Source organism: Balaenoptera ricei, chromosome 9, assembly GCF_028023285.1.
Source record: "Balaenoptera ricei isolate mBalRic1 chromosome 9, mBalRic1.hap2, whole genome shotgun sequence".
Classification (NCBI taxonomy): Eukaryota; Metazoa; Chordata; class Mammalia; order Artiodactyla; family Balaenopteridae; genus Balaenoptera; species Balaenoptera ricei.
Genome location: NC_082647.1, coordinates 26,859,629 through 26,879,030, shown reverse-complemented (window position 1 = coordinate 26,879,030; position 19,402 = coordinate 26,859,629). Strand labels below are relative to the sequence as shown.

Below are 19,402 nucleotides of genomic sequence, written 5' to 3'. Positions count from 1 at the left end.
TTAAATTCTGCAGTTTAATTTTGGTTTTCCTAAGGATTTAGCAAAATTTCAGATTTGGTCAGGTTATCTTTTCACTGTAGAGTGATTTCATCTTTCCTTCTCCCTATTTTAAATTTTCCTGCTAGGAATGGCATGTACCAGTAAATGTTATGATGGCGTCATTACTTTCTCTAAAGTATTTTTTTCATTAGCTTTATAGCAATAAAAACAAATTTTATTTTCTCCTTTTATTATACGCACCATTCACACATTTTTTATTTAGTTCTAGAAAACCAAGGGGAACATCTTATTTTCCACATTACCTATTTTTTAGTTGTACCAGATTTATCAGAAGATTTTGGAACTAGCAAAACAACTTGTTATAGTTGAGATCAGCATGCTTTCTACTGAAACCCACTGGGCTTGAAGCATCAGTTATACAAGATCTCTCTTGTGAAGCATCAGCTGTGGGCCCTATATTTTCATATTCCCAACAATTGGTGTAGTCAAGGAGAATCACAGAATAACTAAATTGGGAGGGATTTTTAAAAATCATTTAGTTCCAACCTTTGTGGCACATCCAATGTAACTCTTCCCAACTGCCATCAAACCATGGTTCTAAATTCCCCAATTTTGTTGAAGTATTAAGCAACCAACAAGAATTTACTGAATAAACTAGTTATATTCCTGTGGGTCTAATTCTTCCTACTACTCCACATTTAAATGTTTAAAACACACAATGGCTTCCCTTTGCACTTAGTTTTAATTTGGTAACATTCTTAACATGGCCTGTGAAACACTGTAACATATGGCCCCTACACAATGGTGTGAAAGAGCTGGTTTGAACCAGTTTGTAAGAGCTAAAATTTCAGGAATTTTGTGAGCTGGTTGTTAAATCCAGACATTATTTTAAAAACTTATAGACATTATTATATAAACTTATAATTAAATGCATTAGGTTTGAAACAGTGGTAGTAAATACTCAAAACTCATCACTTCCTAAATAAAAATATCAACCAATATTAATGATGAAGCTATACTTGTTCAGTTGCAACCATAGGTTAGATATGGACATAAAAGTTCAGCAAAAATCAACAAAATCATTCTGTGAGAAACAACTGGCTGTATGGAATTTATAGGAAAGAGTATTTTACATGTTATTTGTAAATGGTGTGCAAATTTGTAAATTTCCGCAAGAGTCAATTCAGAAACCAGGCATAAAAAAATCAGGTTATAAGAGCACATCATTGCCCTTACCAACACTTAGCTCCTGTCTCCTATTTCCCTCACCAAACTCTAAGCAAATTAGTCAGTTATCTCTTCTTAAAAGTATTAAGCTTACTGTCTCCTTGGGCTTTCGCACACATTGTTCCCCCAGAAGAAAGTCTCTTCACTCCTCCACCTCTGGCAGACATTTCTCATCCTTAAAGTATCAGCTTACATCAGCATAAAAACTTTGCAACCTTAAAATGAAAGCAAAAACAAAATTGTCTCTTTTCTGGACTGCAAGTCCTATTTTTTTTTTTCACAATACTTTTTGGTTTCTTCTGACAGCAAGACTTACGAAAGAAAGCTATCTTTGCTGTCTGCACAGTCTCACTTTCCCTCACTTCATAGACTCCAGATGGACTATCATCTGATCTTTCCAGTGAAACAGGCCTTGAATGTTGCTAGCCTCTTGGTAACTCTTCTATCTTTATCTTACTCCATTTCTCAGCAGCATTAGACGCAATTAAACATTATTGCTTTCCCGGACCACTTTGTTTTCTTCACTTCCCCGCTACTACACTTTTTCAATGGCCACTCCTCTCATCTTTCTTTTCTGGTTCCTTCTCTTATCCCTGATTTCTGAGAATCTGTGTGCTCCAGGGATCAGACATTAGCCCTTTTCCTCTTTTCTCCTTATTCTTTCTCCGTAGATAATTTCATTCAGTTCTATGGCTCTATATACCATCTACATTCAGTTGACCCTCAAACATGTGTCTTTACCCCTGAACATCCCCGAACTCCAGATCATATGGTTTGTCTACTATTTAGGCATCTGAAAATTTACATATATAAAACAAAAGAGTTGGTTCCCACAATCCTTTCCCCCACATTGCAAACTTCCTCAAGCCACAAACACAGTGGCAATCTTTGAATTCTTTATTTTCCCTTGAATTCCATATGAAAGTTCATCAGTAAAACATAGTTATTAACATTATTAACTAATCCAAAATTGTAGCAGATTTACTACGTATAAATTACCCTCTAAGTGTATCTTCAAAGAAGAAACACATGACTTTTTCTTCCTCTAGGCCACGAGAAATAAATGGTGAGTGGAGTGCCAACATCTTTCAGAAATAATTTAGTAATTGTTTTCTCTAAGGCAGGGATACTCATGGTCTTGTTGAAGAAATAAAAATATCAACCAGGAGCTTCAACATGGTGGAGGAGTAAGACATGGAGATAACCTTCCTCCCCACAAATACATCAGAAATACATCTACATGTGGAACAACTCCTACAGAACACCTCCTGAACGCTGGCAGAAGATCTCAGACCTCCCAAAAGGCAAGAAACTCCCCCTGTACCTGGGTAGGGCCAAAGAAAAAAGAAAAAACAGAGACAAAAGAATAGGGACGGGACCTGCACCAGTGGGAGGGAGCTGTGAAGGAGGAAAGGTTTCCACACACTAGGAAGCCCTTTCATGGGCGGAGACTGCGGGTGGCAGAGGGGGGAAGCTTCAGAGCCACGGAGGAGAGCGCAGCCACAGGGGTGCAGAGGGCAAAGCGGAGAGATTCCCGCACAGAGGCTCAGTGCCGAGCAGCACTCACCAGCCCGAGAGGCTTGTCTGCTCACCCGCCGGGGCAGGCGGGGGCTGGGAGCTGAGGCTCGGGCTTCGGTCGGATCGCAGGGAGAAACCTGGGGTTGGCGGTGTGAACACAGCCTGAAGGGGGCTAGTGCTCCACAGCTAGCCGGGAGGGAGTCCGGGAAAAGGTCTGCAGCTGCCGAAGAGGCAAGAGACTTTTTCTTGCCTCTTTGTTTTGTGGTGCGCAAGGAGAGGGGATTAAGAGCGCCGCTTAAATGAGCTCCAGAGACGGGCGCGAGCTGCAGTGATCAGCGCGGACCCCAGAGACGGGCATGAGACGCTAATGCTGCTGCTGCCGCCACCAAGAAGCCTGTGCGCAAGCCCAGGTCACTATACACACTGCCCCTCCCGGGAGCCTGTGCAGCCGCCACTGCCAGGCTCCTGTGATCCGGGGACAACTTCCCCGGGAGAACGCACGGCGCACCTCAGGCTGGTGCAATGTCACGCCGGCCTCTGCCACCGCAGGCTCACCCCGCATCCGTGCCCCTCCCTCCCCCCGGCCTGAGTGAGCCAGAACCCCCAAATCAGCTGCTCCTTTAACCCCGTCCTGTCTGAGCGAAGAACAGATGCCCTCAGGCGACCTAAATGCAGAGGCAGGGCCAAATCCAAAGCTGAACCCTGGGAGCTGTGCGAACAAACAAGAGAAAGGGAAATCTCTCCCAGCAGCCTCAGGAGCAGTGGATTAAATCTCCACAATCAACTTGATGTACCCTGCATCTGTGGAATACCTGAATAGACAACGAATCATCCCAAATTGAGGTGGTGGACTTTGGGAGCAACGATATATATATATTTTCCCCTTTTTCTCTTTTTGTGAGTGTGTATGTGTATGCTTCTGTGTGTGATTTTGCCTGTATAGCTTTGCTTTTACCATTTGTCATAGGGTTCTGTCTGTCCGTTTTTTTGGTTTTTTTTTTTCTTTTTTTTTGGTATGGGTTTTAGCGCTTGTTATCATTGGTGGATTTGTTTTTTGGTTTGGTTGCTCTCTTCTATCTTTTATTTTTTATTACTTTTAACATTTTTTTGAATAATTATTTTTTATATTTTTAGTCTAACAACTTTATTTTATTTTATCTTTTTCATTCTTTCTTTTTTTCTCCCTTTTATTCTGAGCCGTGTGGATGACAGGCTCTTGGTGCTCCAGCCAGGCGTCAGGGCTGCGCCTCTGAGGTGGGAGAGCCAAGTTCAGGACACCGTCCACCAGAAACCTCACAGCTCCATGTAATATCAAATGGCAAAAACCTCCCAGAGATCTCCATCTCAACGCCAAGACCCAGCTCCACTCAACGACCAGCAACCTACAGTGCTGGACACCCTACGCCAAACAACTAGCAAGACAGGAACACAACCCCACCCATTAGCAGAGAGGCTGCTGCCTAAAATCATAATAAGGTCACTGACACCCCAAAACAAACCACCAGACGTGGACCTGCCCACCAGAAACACAAGGTCCAGCCTCATCAACCCAAACACAGGCACTAGTCCCGTCAACCAGGAAGCCTACACAACCCACTGAACCAACCTTAGCCACTGTGGGCAGACACCAAAAACAACGGGAACTACGAACCTGCAGCCTGCAAAAAGGAAACCCCAAACACAGTAAGTTAAGCAAAATGAGAAGACAGAAAAACACACAGCAGATGAAGGAGCAAGGTATAAACCCACGAGACCTAACAAATGAAGAGGAAATAGGCAGTCTACCTGAAAAAGAATTCAGAATAATGATAGTAAAGATGATCCAAAACCTTGGAAATAGAATGGAGAAAATATAAGAAACGTCTAACAAGGACCTAGAAGAACCAAAGAGCAAACAAAGAATGATGAACAACACAATAAATGAAATTAAAAATTCTCTAGAAGGGATCAATAGCAGAATAACTGAGGCAGAAGAACGGATAAGTGACCTGGAGGATAAAATAGTGGAAATAACTACTGCAGAGCTGAATAAAGAGAAAAGAATGAAAAGAATTGAGGACAGTCTCAGAGACCTCTGGGACAACATTAAACGCACCAACATTCGAATTATAAGGGTCCCAGAAGATGAAGAGAAAAAGAAAGGGACTGAGAAAATATTTGAAGAGATTATAGTTGAAAACTTCCCTAATATGGGAAAGGAAATAGTCAATCAAGTACAGGAAGCGCAGAGAGTCCCATACAGGATAAATCCAAGGAGAAACATGCTAAGACACATATTAATCAAACTATCAAAAATTAAATACAAAGAAAAAATATTAAAAGCATCTAGGGAAAAACAACAAATAACACACAAGGGAATCCCCATAAGGTTAACAGCTGATCTTTCAGCAGAAACTCTGCAAGCCAGAAGGGAGTGGCAGGACATATTTAAAGTGAAGAAGGGAAAAAACTACAATCAAGATTACTCTACCCAGCAAGGATCTCATTCAGATTTGATGAAGAAATTAAAACCTTTACAGACAAGCAAAAGCTAGGAGAATTCAGCACCAACAAACCAGCTTTACAACAAATGCTAAAGGAACTTCTCTAGGCAGGAAACACAAGAGAAGGAAAAGACCTACAATAACAAACCCAAAACAATTAAGAAAATGGTAATAGTAACATACATATTGATAATTACCTTAAATGTAAATGGATTAAATGCTCCAACCAAAAGACATAGACTGGCTGAATGGATACAAAAACAAGATCCGTATATATGCTGTCTACAAGAGACCCACTTCAGACCTAGGGACACATACAGACTACAAATGAGGGGATGGAAAAAGATATTCCATGCAAATGGAAATCAAAAGCTGGAGTAGCAATTCTTATATCAGAGACAAAGAAGGACACTACATAATGATCAAGGGATTAATCCAAGAAGATGTAACAACGTAAATATTTATGCACCCAACATAGGAGCACCTCAATACATAAAGCAAATACTAACAGCCATAAAAGGGGAAATCGACAGTAACACAATCAGAGTAGGGGACTTTAACACCCCACTTTCGCCAATGGACAGATCATCCAAAATGAAAATAAATAGGGAAACACAAGCTTTAAATGATACATTAAACAGGATGGACTTAATTGATATTTATAGGACATTCCATCCAAAAACAACAGAATACACTTTCTTCTCAAGTGCTCATGGAACATTCTCCAGGGTAGATCATATCTTGGGTCACAAATCAAGCCTTGGTAAACTTAAGAAAATTGAAATTGTATCAAGTATCTTTTCTGACCATAACGCTATGAGACTAGATATCAATTACAGGAAAAAATCTGTAAAAAAACAAACACATGGAGGCTAAACAATACACTAATTAATAACCAAGAAATCACTGAAGAAATCAAAGAGGAAATCAAAAACTACCTAGAAACAAATGACAATGAAAACACGACAACCCAAAACCTATGGGATACAGTAAAAGCAGTTCTAACAGGGAAGTTTATAGCAATAAAATCCTTCCTTAAGAAAAAAGAAACATCTCAAATAAACAACCTAACCTTACACGTAAAGCAATTAGAGAAAGAAGAACAAAAAAAAAACCCCAAAGTTAGTGGAAGGAGAGAAATCACAAAGATCAGATCAGAAATAAATGAAAAAGAAATGAAGGAAACGATAGCCAAGATCAGTAAAACTAAAAGCTGGTTCTTTGAGAAGATAAACAAAATTGATAAACCATTAGCCAGACTCATCAAGAGAAAAAGGGAGAAGACTCAAATCAATAGAATTAGAAATGAAAAAGGAGAAGTAACCACTGACACTGCAGAAATACAAAAGATCATGAGAGATTACTACAAGCAACTCTATGCCAATAAAATGGACAACCTGGAAGAAATGGACAGATTCTTAGAAATGCACAAACTGCTGAGACTGAACCAGGAAGAAATAGAAAATATGAACAGACCAATCACAAGCACTGAAATTGAAACTGTGATTAAAAACCTTCCAACAAACAAAAGCCCAGGACCAGATGGCTTCACAGGTGAATTCTATCAAACATTTAGAGAAGAGCTAACACCTATCCTTCTCAAACTCTTCCAAAATATTGCAGAGGGAGGAACACTCCCAAACTCATTCTACGAGGCCACCATCACCCTGATACCAAAACCAGACAAAGATGTCACAAAGAAAGAAAACTACAGGCCAATATCACTGATGAACATAGATGCAAAAATCCTCAACAAAATACTAGCAAACAGAATCCAACAGCACATTAAAAGGATCATACACCATGATCAAGTGGGGTTTATCCCAGGAATGCAAGGATTCTTCAATATACGCAAATCAATCAACGTGATACACCATATTAACAAATTGAAGGAGAAAAACCATATGATCATCTCAATAGATGCAGAGAAAGCTTTTGACAAAATTCAACACCGATTTATGATAAAAGCCCTGTAGAAAGTAGGCAAAGAGGGAACTTTCCTCAACATAATAAAGGCCATATATGACAAACCCACAGCCAACATTGTCTTCAATGGTGAAAAACTGAAACCATTTCCACTAAGATCAGGAACAAGACAAGGTTGTTCACTCTCACCACTATTATTCAACATAGTTTTGGAAGTGTTAGCCACAGCAATCAGAGAAGACAAAGAAATAAAAGGAATCCAAATCGGAAAAGAAGAAGTAAAGCTGTCACTGTTTGCAGATGACATGATACTATACATAGAGAATCCTAAAGATGCTACCAGAAAACTCCTAGAGCTAATCAATGAATTTGGTAAAGTAGCAGGATACAAAATTAATGCACAGAAATCTCTTGCATTTCTATACACTAATGACGAAAAATCTGAAAGTGAAATTAAGAAAACACTCCCGTTTACCATTGCAACAAAAAGAATAAAATATCTAGGAATAAACCTACCTAAGGAGACAAAAGACCTGTATGCAGAAAATTATAAGCACTGATGAAAGAAATTAAAGATGATACAAATAGATGGAGAGATATACCATGTTCCTGGATTGGAAGAATCAACATTGTGAAAATGACTCTACTACCCAAAGCAATCTACAGATTCAATGCAATCTCTATCAAACTACCACTGGCATTTTTCACAGAACTAGAACAAAAAACTTCACAATTTGTATGGAAACACAAAAGACCCCGAATAGCCAAAGCAATCTTGAGAACGAAAAATGGAGCTGGGGGAATCAGGCTCCCTGACTTCAGACTATATTACAAAGCTTCAGTAATCAAGACAGTTTGGTACTGGCACAAAAACAGAAATATAGATCAATGGAACAGGATAGCAAGCCCAGAGATAAACCCACGCACATATGGTCACCTTATCTTTGATAAAGGAGGCAAGCATATACAGTGGAGAAAAGACAGCCTCTTCAATAAGTGGTGCTGGGAAAATTGGACAGATACATGTAAAAGTATGAAATTAGAACACTCCCTGATACCATGCACAAAAATAAACTCAAAATGGATTAAAGACCTAAGTGTAAGGCCAGACACTATCAAACTCTTAGAGGAAAACATAGGCAGAACACTCTATGACATACATCACAGCAAGATTCTTTTTGACCCAGCTCCCAGAGAAATGGAAATAAGAACACAAATAAACAAATGGGACCTAATGAAACTTAAAAGCTTTTGCACAGCAAAGGAAACCATAAACAAGACCAAAAGACAACCATCAGAATGGGAGAAAATATTTGCAAATGAAGCAACTGACAAAGGATTAATCTCCAAGATTTACAAGCAGCTCATGCAGCTCAATAACAAAAAAACGAACAACCCAATCCAAAAATGGGCAGAAGACCTAAATAGACATTTCTCCAAAGAAGATATACAGATTGCCAACAGACACATGAAAGAATGCTCAACACCATTAATCATTAGAGAAATGCAAATCAAAACTACAATGAAATATCATCTCACACCCATCAGAATGGCCATCATCAAAAAATCTACAAACAATAAATGCTGGAGAGGGTGTGGAGGAAAGGGAACACTCTTGCACTGTTGGTGGGAATGTAAATTGATACAGCCACTATGGAGAACAGTATGGAGGTTCCTTAAAAAACTACCATACGACCCAGCAATCCCACTACTGGGCATATACCGTGAGAAAACCATTGTTCAAAAAGAGTCATGTACCAAAATGTTCATTGCAGCTCTATTTACAATAGCCAGGACATGGAAGCAACCTAAATGTCCATCGACAGATGAATGGATAAAGAAGATGTGGCACATATATACAATGGAATATTACTCAGCCATAAAAAGAAATGAAATGGAGGTATTTGTAATGAGGTGGATGGAGTTAGAGTCTGTCATACAGAGTGAAGTAAGTCAGAAAGAGAAAAACAAATACAGTATGCTAACACATATATACGGAATCTAAGGAAAAAAAAAAAAAAAAGGCCATGAAGAACCTAATGGCAAGACGGGAATAAAGACACAGACCTACTAGAGAATGGACTTGAGGATATGGGCGGGGGGGGTGAGATGTGACAGGGTGAGAGAGTGTCATGGACATATATACACTACCAAATGTAAAATAGATAGCTAGTGGGAAGCAGCCGCATAGCACAGGGAGATCAGCTCGGTGCTTTGTGACCACCTAGAGGGGTGGGATGGGGAGGGTGGGAGGGAAGGAGATGCAAGTGGGAAGAGATATGGGAACATATTGTATATGTATAACTGATTAACTTTGTTATAAAGCAGAAGCTAACACACCATTGTAAGGCATTATACTTCAATAAAGATGTTAAAAAAAAAAAAAAAACCTAAAAGTTTAACTGAATAATCACGGAATGTGTACATTTTAGTTATAATAGACACTGTTAAAATGCATTGCAAAGTTGCTTTTTTATAATTCTCCACTCCTATCATCAGTGAGTAAAAGTACCCATTTCTTCATAATCTTTCTAGCATTTGACGATATCATTGTTATTTTAATATGCATTTCTGAGATTTGTAAATTACTATGGAGATCAAATATCTTTTCACATTCATTAATCATGTGGCAATTTTTAAGACCAAATACATGGTCAATGTCTAAAAATATAAATGTCTCTATGTATATGTTAATCCTGCTTTTACTTGTAGATTTCTACACATTTATGATAATATTTTATTATTCGTATTACTTAAGAAATCTGTATCCTCATTTAGTTTTGTTTACTTGGTTTGTTCACGTCCGAGCAGTGTGTTAAATTCTCCCACTGTTATTGTGGGATTTTCAATTTCTGTCTGTAGTGCCACCACTTTTTTCAACAAGTTTTTGAAGCTAGGTTGTTAAGTATATCCACATTTGTGACTACTGTATTCTTTTGGGGTATTAATCCCTATATCAACATAAAATATATTTCATTTATTTTGATGTGTTTTACTTTTAATTCTATTTTTCTGATGTAAATATTGTGAAAAAGCAATATAGATATTGCCTTTTATTTGTTTTTTATCCTAGAATATCTTTTCTTTTAAAATATCACATATATTTAAAGGCTTTATTGTTTTAGAGCAGTTTTAGGTACACAGTAAAATTGAGAGGAAGATTGAGAGTTCCCATTTATGCCCTGCCCCGACTCAAGCACAGCCTCCCCTATTATCAACATCCCCCAGCAGAGCGGAACATTTATTACAACTGATAAACCTACACTGACACATAATCACCCAAAGTCCATAGTTTATTTAAATTATGGTTCACTCTTGGTGTTGCACGTTCTATAGGTTTGGAAAAATGTACAATGACATGTATCCACCATTATAGTAACTTATATATTTGAAATATACAGAAAACTTTACTCTCAAGTATGCTTGAGCCAGCTCTATCAATTCTAAACATTCCTCTATTCTTGATTTAAAATTTTTTAAGGGAAGTAACATATAACATACTACTGAAACCTCAATAGACCATTTGTCAATTTGTCAGTCACATTTTCCTTTCTCCCCTTCTCCCAGACATAGCAACTCACTTGAATTTATCAGTCCTATACATAATTCATACCATTACTTCTCATGTACTTATTTACAATGAATATATCACCTTGTGTGTTTTCACAACTGTGTTATCATACTATATGTCATTTTGGAACATCTTTGTGTCATTTCTGCTTTTTCTCATTTCAAAAGTTGTATTTGCATTTCATGGATATTACGTCTTCATTTATGTCTGTGAATAGCTAAACACTGTTATTTTTAAAGTTATTATCTGATTTTTCTAATAAAATACATAGTAAATCCATGTTCTGATTTTTATTCTGATGGCTGACTTTCTTCATGAGCATTCTAAGTTTTGTATGCTGACTAGTTTGATTGCATTTTGAGGCTTTTCTCTCCTTTCCTCCCTTTCCCTACCTGTATGTCCCTCTCATCCCCTTCCCCCTCTTTTAATTGCACTTTTCCTTTTGGAGGATTCAGAAAACTATTACTACTTTTGCCTGGATCTTTGCTTCAGACCAGAGCCTACTAATGTCTCATAACAATGTTTCAACCCACCCTACCCGCATTGCAATGATGCATCAGTTATTATTGCTTTTGGCTTTTGTAACAGAATCAGTGGAAAGAGAAAAGGTCAATGGATCATGCCAGCTGCAATGGTTTCGTCAAATAAAGATCTTTTTTTTTTTCTCTCACAAAAGAGAAATTCTGGATGCAGGTTATCCCTGATATCATATATGTCCAAGCTTCCTCCAGTCCTCAGTTTCCCCATTGTTACCATGTGATTTTCATCCTCAAAGGCTCCAGAGAGCTCTTGTATCTACATGCATTTTTGATATTGAGGATGAAAGGGAAGTGGGAAGAGCGAAGGTCAGTGGAGCATGTCTGCTATACTTATACCTGTCTAAAAATTACTGGAAATTCCACTAAGCCCTTTCCATATATCTTCTTGGCCGGTGATATGTATGTGACTATTTTACCTCCAAGGGAGTCTGAGAAGGCAAGTAATTTTATTTTTTGTTTAATATTATATTTTAGAAGGCAAGTTATTTTAATTGGATATTTTTTAGCTGAGGAAAATTGTGGACATCTCAGTAAGAAAGAAGGGGAGTGAGGATGCTGGATGGGAAACTAGAAGTGATGGGACAAGAGATATTGGAGTTAGTGCAGATTCATCCTCCAGGATGGGGGCAACTTGGCTTAGTATCTGGTCACATGGCTGCTTCTCCATCCTCTCACCTCTTCTAGGCTGACAGCTTCTTATAAAGCAGGGTCAGAAACTACTGCTGGCAGGCCAATTTCAGGCTGTTTTACATGGCCTTTGAGCTAAGGATGATTTTTATGTTTTTAAAGGGTTGTTCAAAAACAGAAGAAAGAATATGTGACAGAGACCCACAAAGCCTAAGATATGTACTATTTGGCTCTTTGTAAAAAAAATCACAAACTTTTCTGGACCTTTTTTAAAGGTCCAGACTCAAGTTCCAGCAGTCTTTCCTCTCATCTTCCTTTCTGTTAACTCTAGCTACCAGATATATTGTGGAAAATTTTAATTTTCCCATATCCCACAGGAATTATGGTTCCTACTCTCACCTTCTGCTTTAGCTTGAATACCCAGCATCACTGCAGCTTCAACCCACTCATTACTTTGTGTTTATGTTTCATTTCTGAAACATTGTACACATATACATTTTTATGACTATATATACTTACATATATACATGTTCATGACTATAGGTATATGTTTACATACATATGTTTATGACAGTGACACTGGCCATACATTTTCATTTTATTCTTTTCATGTTCCCTCTCTTTCTGTTGCTTTATTTACAAAGTTTCTGTTATGCAAAATATCTTAATGTAATGTGAAAGTCTGTGTTTATAATAGATAAATCTCACTCATCTCTTTTTATTTTTTATTTTCTGTGATTTCCCCTCTTTTCCTGATTTTTTGACTGGAGCATTTTTATACCCCATTTTTCTTAAATATTAAAAAGGTTCTAACTCCATTAGTTTAATCATTGCTTCTTCATTTTCCAGCACTTTATTAATAGGAATTAATTATTATCTATTTCTTCAACACTGTCGTTTCTTCATCCTTCCTATTCCTTCTTTTTTGGTGTTGTAATTTCCATATTTATTTTTCATTTTCCCTAATGTTTACATCATACAATTCATCCCTTTATTTTTTATGCTAAATTGAAGTAGAATTTGTTGGCTCAATGTTATACCTCACCATTTCACTTTTCAGTTAATTAGGATAAACCATACCCTCCCAAAACAGTGAAGGACTCATGTATCCCAGCTCTGAACCAATCATACATGGCATTTTCTCTGGCTGCAGGAACTGCTTTAAGAGGTCAGGAACATGAGCTCAAGTCTTTTGTTCATTGAGGGTGGGAAGTGCTCTCACCAGGTGGACATAAATGAGGAAGGATAAAGCTCAAATGCTTCTTACAAGACATCCCACGATTGAAGGTGAAATCAGTCTTAGAACAAAACTGACATTGTGGATGGCAGTGTAGAGAAAGAGAAAGATATAGAGATAGAAAACAACAGGGTAAACCAATCATGAATTCTCTGTCTCCGGATTTCATGTGAATTGATTATGTCCTTACTGTTTAAGTTTTGCTACTCAAAGAGTGATTCATGGACCAGCAGCATATTAATATTGCCTGGAAGCTTGTTAGAACTGAAGAGTCTTCGGCCCCATCCCAGACCAACTAAATCACAATCTACACTTTATCAGAATTCGCAAGAGATTAATACAGAGATCAAAATTTGAGAAGCATTATCCATAGCAGTGGCTCTCAAAATGCGGTTCATGGATCCCTTGGACTTTGCAAGGCCTTTCCATGGTGTCTGTGAGGTTAAACCTGTTTTTATAACTATTATAAGACACTATTTTCCCTATCTACTGTACCTGGTACCACAAGAGTTTTCCAATTCTTAGGGAGGAATAATGCTGAAGGGAGAACATAGATTAATACTGACTTGGAGGTTTTCTCTCTTCTTATTCTAGAAGGGGCTTGCATTGTTTCAATTTTCAGCATCTTTTTTCTCTTTCTTTTTATACCATTGACTTGAGCCCACTCTCAGTCTGTGTGGTTTAGGTGTGGATGACCTCTGGCCCTTACTGTTCTCCCTGCAGGCACACAGATATAACCTAAGTCTGGCCAATTACCTCATTTATTCTCTTGGCCACAGTGATTGATTCTGAAATTGGCATATGACCCATGTTAGCGCATTCCGAATAAATACTGACACTTGTTTTTTCTGGAAAATATTGGGAACAAGAATCTCTCTTTACACTGTTTTCTTTTTAAAAAGATGATATAAGCTAGCACTGTCAGGAATTCCCTTTGGACATGGCTTCCCTGTTATGCTAGGTATAGAATTTGGATCTAAAATAATGTTTCTCAGAATCTTGAGTCATATGCTATGTTACTGCAGGCTGAGTGTATACTGTGAAACAAAGGCACGGTATAATATTAACTAAAACATTGAAAATTACCAGTTCACATTCATTTCCTTCCAGAAACTGGTATTGATTGTTATTAATCTTAGTAACTGATGATGTCAAGCCATTATTTTTTCCCTTTATTTTCATGAGTATTTGAGAAAAGACTGAGTAGGCTTCATGAATATAGATAATCAGATATATTTTTGAACTGAGGGTTCTAGTGACCCTTTCTTATTCATCTTTCAATCTCAGTACCTAGCACACTGCCTGCTTCATAGTCATTGCTGACATGAATAAGGAATTTTGAATATAGGCATTATAACCTCAAATCTCTTCTTCACTACACTGAATTTATATGTTATAAATTTTGTAAGGAGTTGAAAATATTTTTTCAAGGTTGATATTATATTATCTTTCAAGGACCCTCAATTATAATTTGACTTCTAAAGCTTCAGAGAATATCATGACAAACTTTATGGGAAAGATTTTCCTTGAATTTAATAGATATTTATTGTGTACTTAATATGCTTGGCCTTATGCTGGTTGAATAAGATACAATCTACAATGTCTATACTCAAAAAGATCCTATCTAGCAGATAAGATGGACATAAGCATACTTTTATCTCTGTGTTGTAAGAGCAGCAGATGTTAAAACATGGACGGAGTGAGGAGTGATAAACTTTATCTGTGAAGATCAGAGAAGTGTAATTGAAGGATGGGACGAGTGGAGATGGAGGATATTACAGGTAAAAGAAAGGCATGTTTAAATACACCAGTATTTGATGCACCAATATTTGGGGGAAACCGTAGACAGTTTAGAATTATTTGCAATATGGACGGTAGGAGACGAGACTAAAGAGAAATGCTGAAGGCATATCAAGAAGGACCTTGGGTGCCATATCAGGGAACTCTGACTTTACTCAGCTGACCAGTGTTATTTACCTTTAAAGAAAATCCACTTGAAAAACATACAAATCCCTCCTAAAACAATTTGAGATTATAGTAGGTTGTGTATTCCTCCTTCTGTGAAAACCAATTCTATAGATGAAGTGGATCCTTCAAAACATCTTGCAGAGGACAGAGAAGCATTCTGGAAACAATGGGGAGGGGGACTGGATGACAGACATGAAAGCTAGACTTAAGGCAGTGGCTGTGTGAATGGGGAGGTTGACAGATTTGAGAACCTTGAGGGATGGTATTTCTACAAGAACCAACAGGAGTTCTTATAGAAATCAGGGCTTTGATCTAATTTATTTACTTATATTTAAGTCAGAATAAAAAAGCTTTAAAAATAATTATCCCTTAGGGTTCCAGGGACATAATCACAGGAATTTAGATTTGGTAGTATATATTATTTAACTTTACAAACATACAGGTTATGTATAGCCCTTTTAGAGAATGATTATTTATAAACATATTAAATAAAGGGGAAGGGAACACCACCTCATAAACTGAAATGATTAATTTATAGCTTGAGACTTTTGACCAAAGATGCTGCTTACTCCTTTACTTTAGATTCAATGTCATATTCCTGTATAGTATTATATTCTCTGAAATAGCCTAAAATGTATTGGTTCCAATTTTATACAGATAATATTAAATTAGTTTTGGTGCTCTAAAAGACTTTTTAGAACTTGACAGTGACTATTTCCTAATTTTCTTCTGCTCTTATAATTTACTTTTTTCTTTACCTACATTGTAATATTTGCATTTTTTACTTTATAACTTGCTTGGTTAGAGTAGTAATTCCCAATTTCTTTTACATCATGGTATACCTAGAAAATGATATACATACACAATACATAAAAGGCAATAGATAGGGTTGTTTGCTTTAGAAGCCCACAAGCCAGGTGCTCTAGCCTACCACACCCTTATCATACTCCTCTATAGCTGGAGGGAATTGCTATCATCTCACACTCCCATAGCCCATTCACACTGGTTGGAACGCTCTGAGTTAGGAGTGGAACTTAAAGAGGTCATGATTATGGGATGGACACGTGCATTGTTCAGTGAATATCGTGGTAGTATTTGATGTACCATAGAGCAAAAATGTCAATTGGCTCAAGGAACAGTTGCTAGTGGTCACATAAGAATTTTGCAACATGGTATGCATAACTCAGGACAACCTACAATTATTATGGAGAACATGACTGAAAGCATGTTTCATTGATGAAGACTCAGGAGTCTTTGATAGGGTATTACAAATACCCAATTCTTTCATTTCATAAATAAGAACACTTGAGACCAAAAAAATTATGTGTCTTGACTAGAAAGTAAATGACTTGAATGGAGGTTAAATGACTGTACTGTAAGCTTTATGAAGCTGGGGACATTTTGGTAATTGTTATATCCCATTGTTGGGTAGAGTGCAAAGCACATGGGAGAAGTTTCCTAAAATTTTGTTGAGTCGAATAAATGAATGAATGAATGAATGAATGAATAAACTGGCCAGGGTCAAACAGGTAATGGCAGAGTCAAAAGCAGAATTACAATCTTCCTCTCCCAGCTCAATGATTTGATCCCCTGTGTATAAGACTGTATGTCACACTGTTATCAATGTTCTATGAATAATTCATCACGTGGCACAAGGCACAAAAGGTCATGAACACATTCTAGAATTGAATATTTTAAGCATTTACCTTTTCTTCTGTTTTGTATCAGCTCCTATCGATCATACTCATAAATGAACAGGAAATATTTGGGTTGCTATAAAGCTTATATTTATCTTAACGTATTTCTGTAAATACAGATATTTTAAAATACAACAAAATTGATCTAAACTGAGCTTTCACAAATTTTTTTTCTCTTCGGTAGTTATAATATTTTGTCATTTTCTTCAATAATAGAATATATTCAGGTTTGTCTTTATTTCCATTAATTAAATGATGAAAGATAAAAGTTTAAATAATTACTGATGTGTCCTATATGCAAGTATGAAAAGCAGATCGAGCACTGTCACTGAAAAGTTATGTCACTCAAGAATTCATTAAACATTCATTAGCCTCACCTCAGGCAAAGGTGTCCTTGTTTACATATTTGCAGATTTGCATACTCATGCCCCGAACAAGATTTCAAAGATGTTTATGATCCTATGACCACCTTAATTATGAATTCCCAAATAGATAAATAATAAATAAATAAATAAACAAATAAATCCTAATGAATGTGGTCATTTTTTTTTTTCCTACCTGGTCCTTTATGCAGTTCAAAGTACAAGGTGACATGAAGACAAGTGAAGTGCCAGTTTGGGTGCCTCCATCTCCCTCCTATGAATCTTGATCCAAAGCCAGAAGGGGTTTTTGGGGCAGGATGCTTGGTCATTTGGAAAGCTGCAGGGGTTGGCCTAGCAGATGGAGAAAGGGGAAGGTTTCAGTGTCTGAATGACATCCTCATCCCCCAACATATGGCTTTAACCATTTTTTTGTGTTTCACAGAGAAACCACAGGCTGGAACGTATTTAAATTCTTTGATAAGATTTTCGTGAATTTTCAGCAGAAATCCTCCACCGTGGTTCTGGGGTAAGGCAGCACAACACTGGGGATGTGTAATCTGGGAACTGGCCTTTGCGTCTGGTCTAAGTCCTCACTAGTTTCAGATACTCCCAGATATTTTCCAACAAGTCATCAAAATTCCAGCAGTGATGGGCAGAGATGGGTACAATGAGGCATCTTATAGACGATACGCAATTTCTCAGTGTAGATCTGATCAATCTTATTTAACTAACACATAGATAGCAGGGGATATAAACTCTGTTTCCTTCCACCACTTCAATGAAGTCATTAGCTGTGGTATTGCGACGGGTCCCATCGGCATTACGAATTTCGTACTCAGCCAGAAAGCTCTTCACAGTTTCAGCATCCAGCTCACTCTGAGGGCAAGTGGCTTTGAGATGAATGCGTCCCTTATCTTCTTCTTAAAACCAAGATTAGAGGGTTTGTTGCTCAAGTGAATGCCAAAGCCTTCCAGCTCGTTTTCAATTATCTTCTTATGTCTCAACAGTTCAGGACATCCAGAACAACCAGGATCAAGTTACATGTTCGGGCTACTGCAATGGCTTGACGGCCTCTGCTTCTCCCATCCTTGGCACCCTCAATGATACCTGGGAGATCCAGGAGCTGGATCTTGGCCCCTTTGTATCTGATGACACGGGGCACAGTGGTCAGAGTAGTGAATTCAGGTTGCCACCTCGGAATATACCCCTGCCAAGTTACTGAGCTCGGCTGACTTCCTCACAGTTAGAAAGCCCACAAACCCAGTTCGAGCACCACCTGTCTTGGCTACAACAAAACCTTCCGGCTCACCAGCACCACCACCTGTTGGAGTAATCAGTTCTCCGCGAAGCTTAGCAGAGCGAGCCTTAAGCAGCCCTAAGTGGTGTGCTGTGGTCTCGTTCTTTTAGTCCGAGCCATCTCGGCTTCGATCTCCGAGGTGATGGCTAAGCTGCTGCTCCTAGTGGCGAGTCCCCGGGGATGCAGTGGCCTCCACACCGACCGCCTCTGTCACATACCCACCATCGAACCCGCCAAAGCCAGCAGGAGCTACTGCAGTGCGCAGGCGCGGTACTTCCTACTTCTCGCGAAAGTTCAGGGTGTGTGTCTCCTATTCACCACAACAGGACAGCGCGCGGAAAAGTCTCCTCGCCGACGCCTTTCCCATTCTCCCGTTTTTGGAGGAAGGTTTTCTGTCATTTCTTTTTTGGGTCCTGGACTGCGTCAGTGAGTTTGGACCTCTGTTCTGGCCCCTATGTGCACACAGGTATGTATTTTCAAAAACCAAATTCTGCACACTGAGTAAAACAAAGCAGAAAGATGAGTTTGTTTGGAAGGCTTACGACCTGCAAAACCGGGAAACCCAAGGCTGCGGGAGCAATAAGTTTCCTGTTTGTTATTGACTAAAGGTGTTCTGTTTGTTTTTAAACACTACATGATTATATTTTAATACATAACCAAAATACAGAACACCGTAGTAAATTGATGGCAATAAAACAGCATTTCATTTGCATTGTATGACAAATGGTTAACATCCTTAATCATAAATGAGTTCTTAGAAACTAGTAACAAAGACATTGATATTACAAAGGAAATGAAAAAAAAAAAGAACGTGAAATAACACAAGGGACTAGTAAGGACTAAAGGGGTAAATGCGGAATTTGTCTTTTTCAGCTGAGGCCTGGTGGCCTTCTTTCTTATTTGGCTCAGAGTAGCTGAGTCAGAAACAAGGAATTCCAAAGATGGTGTGA

General features: G+C 38.1%; 1 pseudogene; it reads right to left on the bottom strand.

Annotated features, from left to right (window-relative positions):
- Positions 1-17,506: 17,506 nt before the first annotated feature.
- On the bottom strand, positions 17,507-18,851 carry LOC132371269 (developmentally-regulated GTP-binding protein 1-like; annotated as a pseudogene).
- Positions 18,852-19,402: the final 551 nt, after the last annotated feature.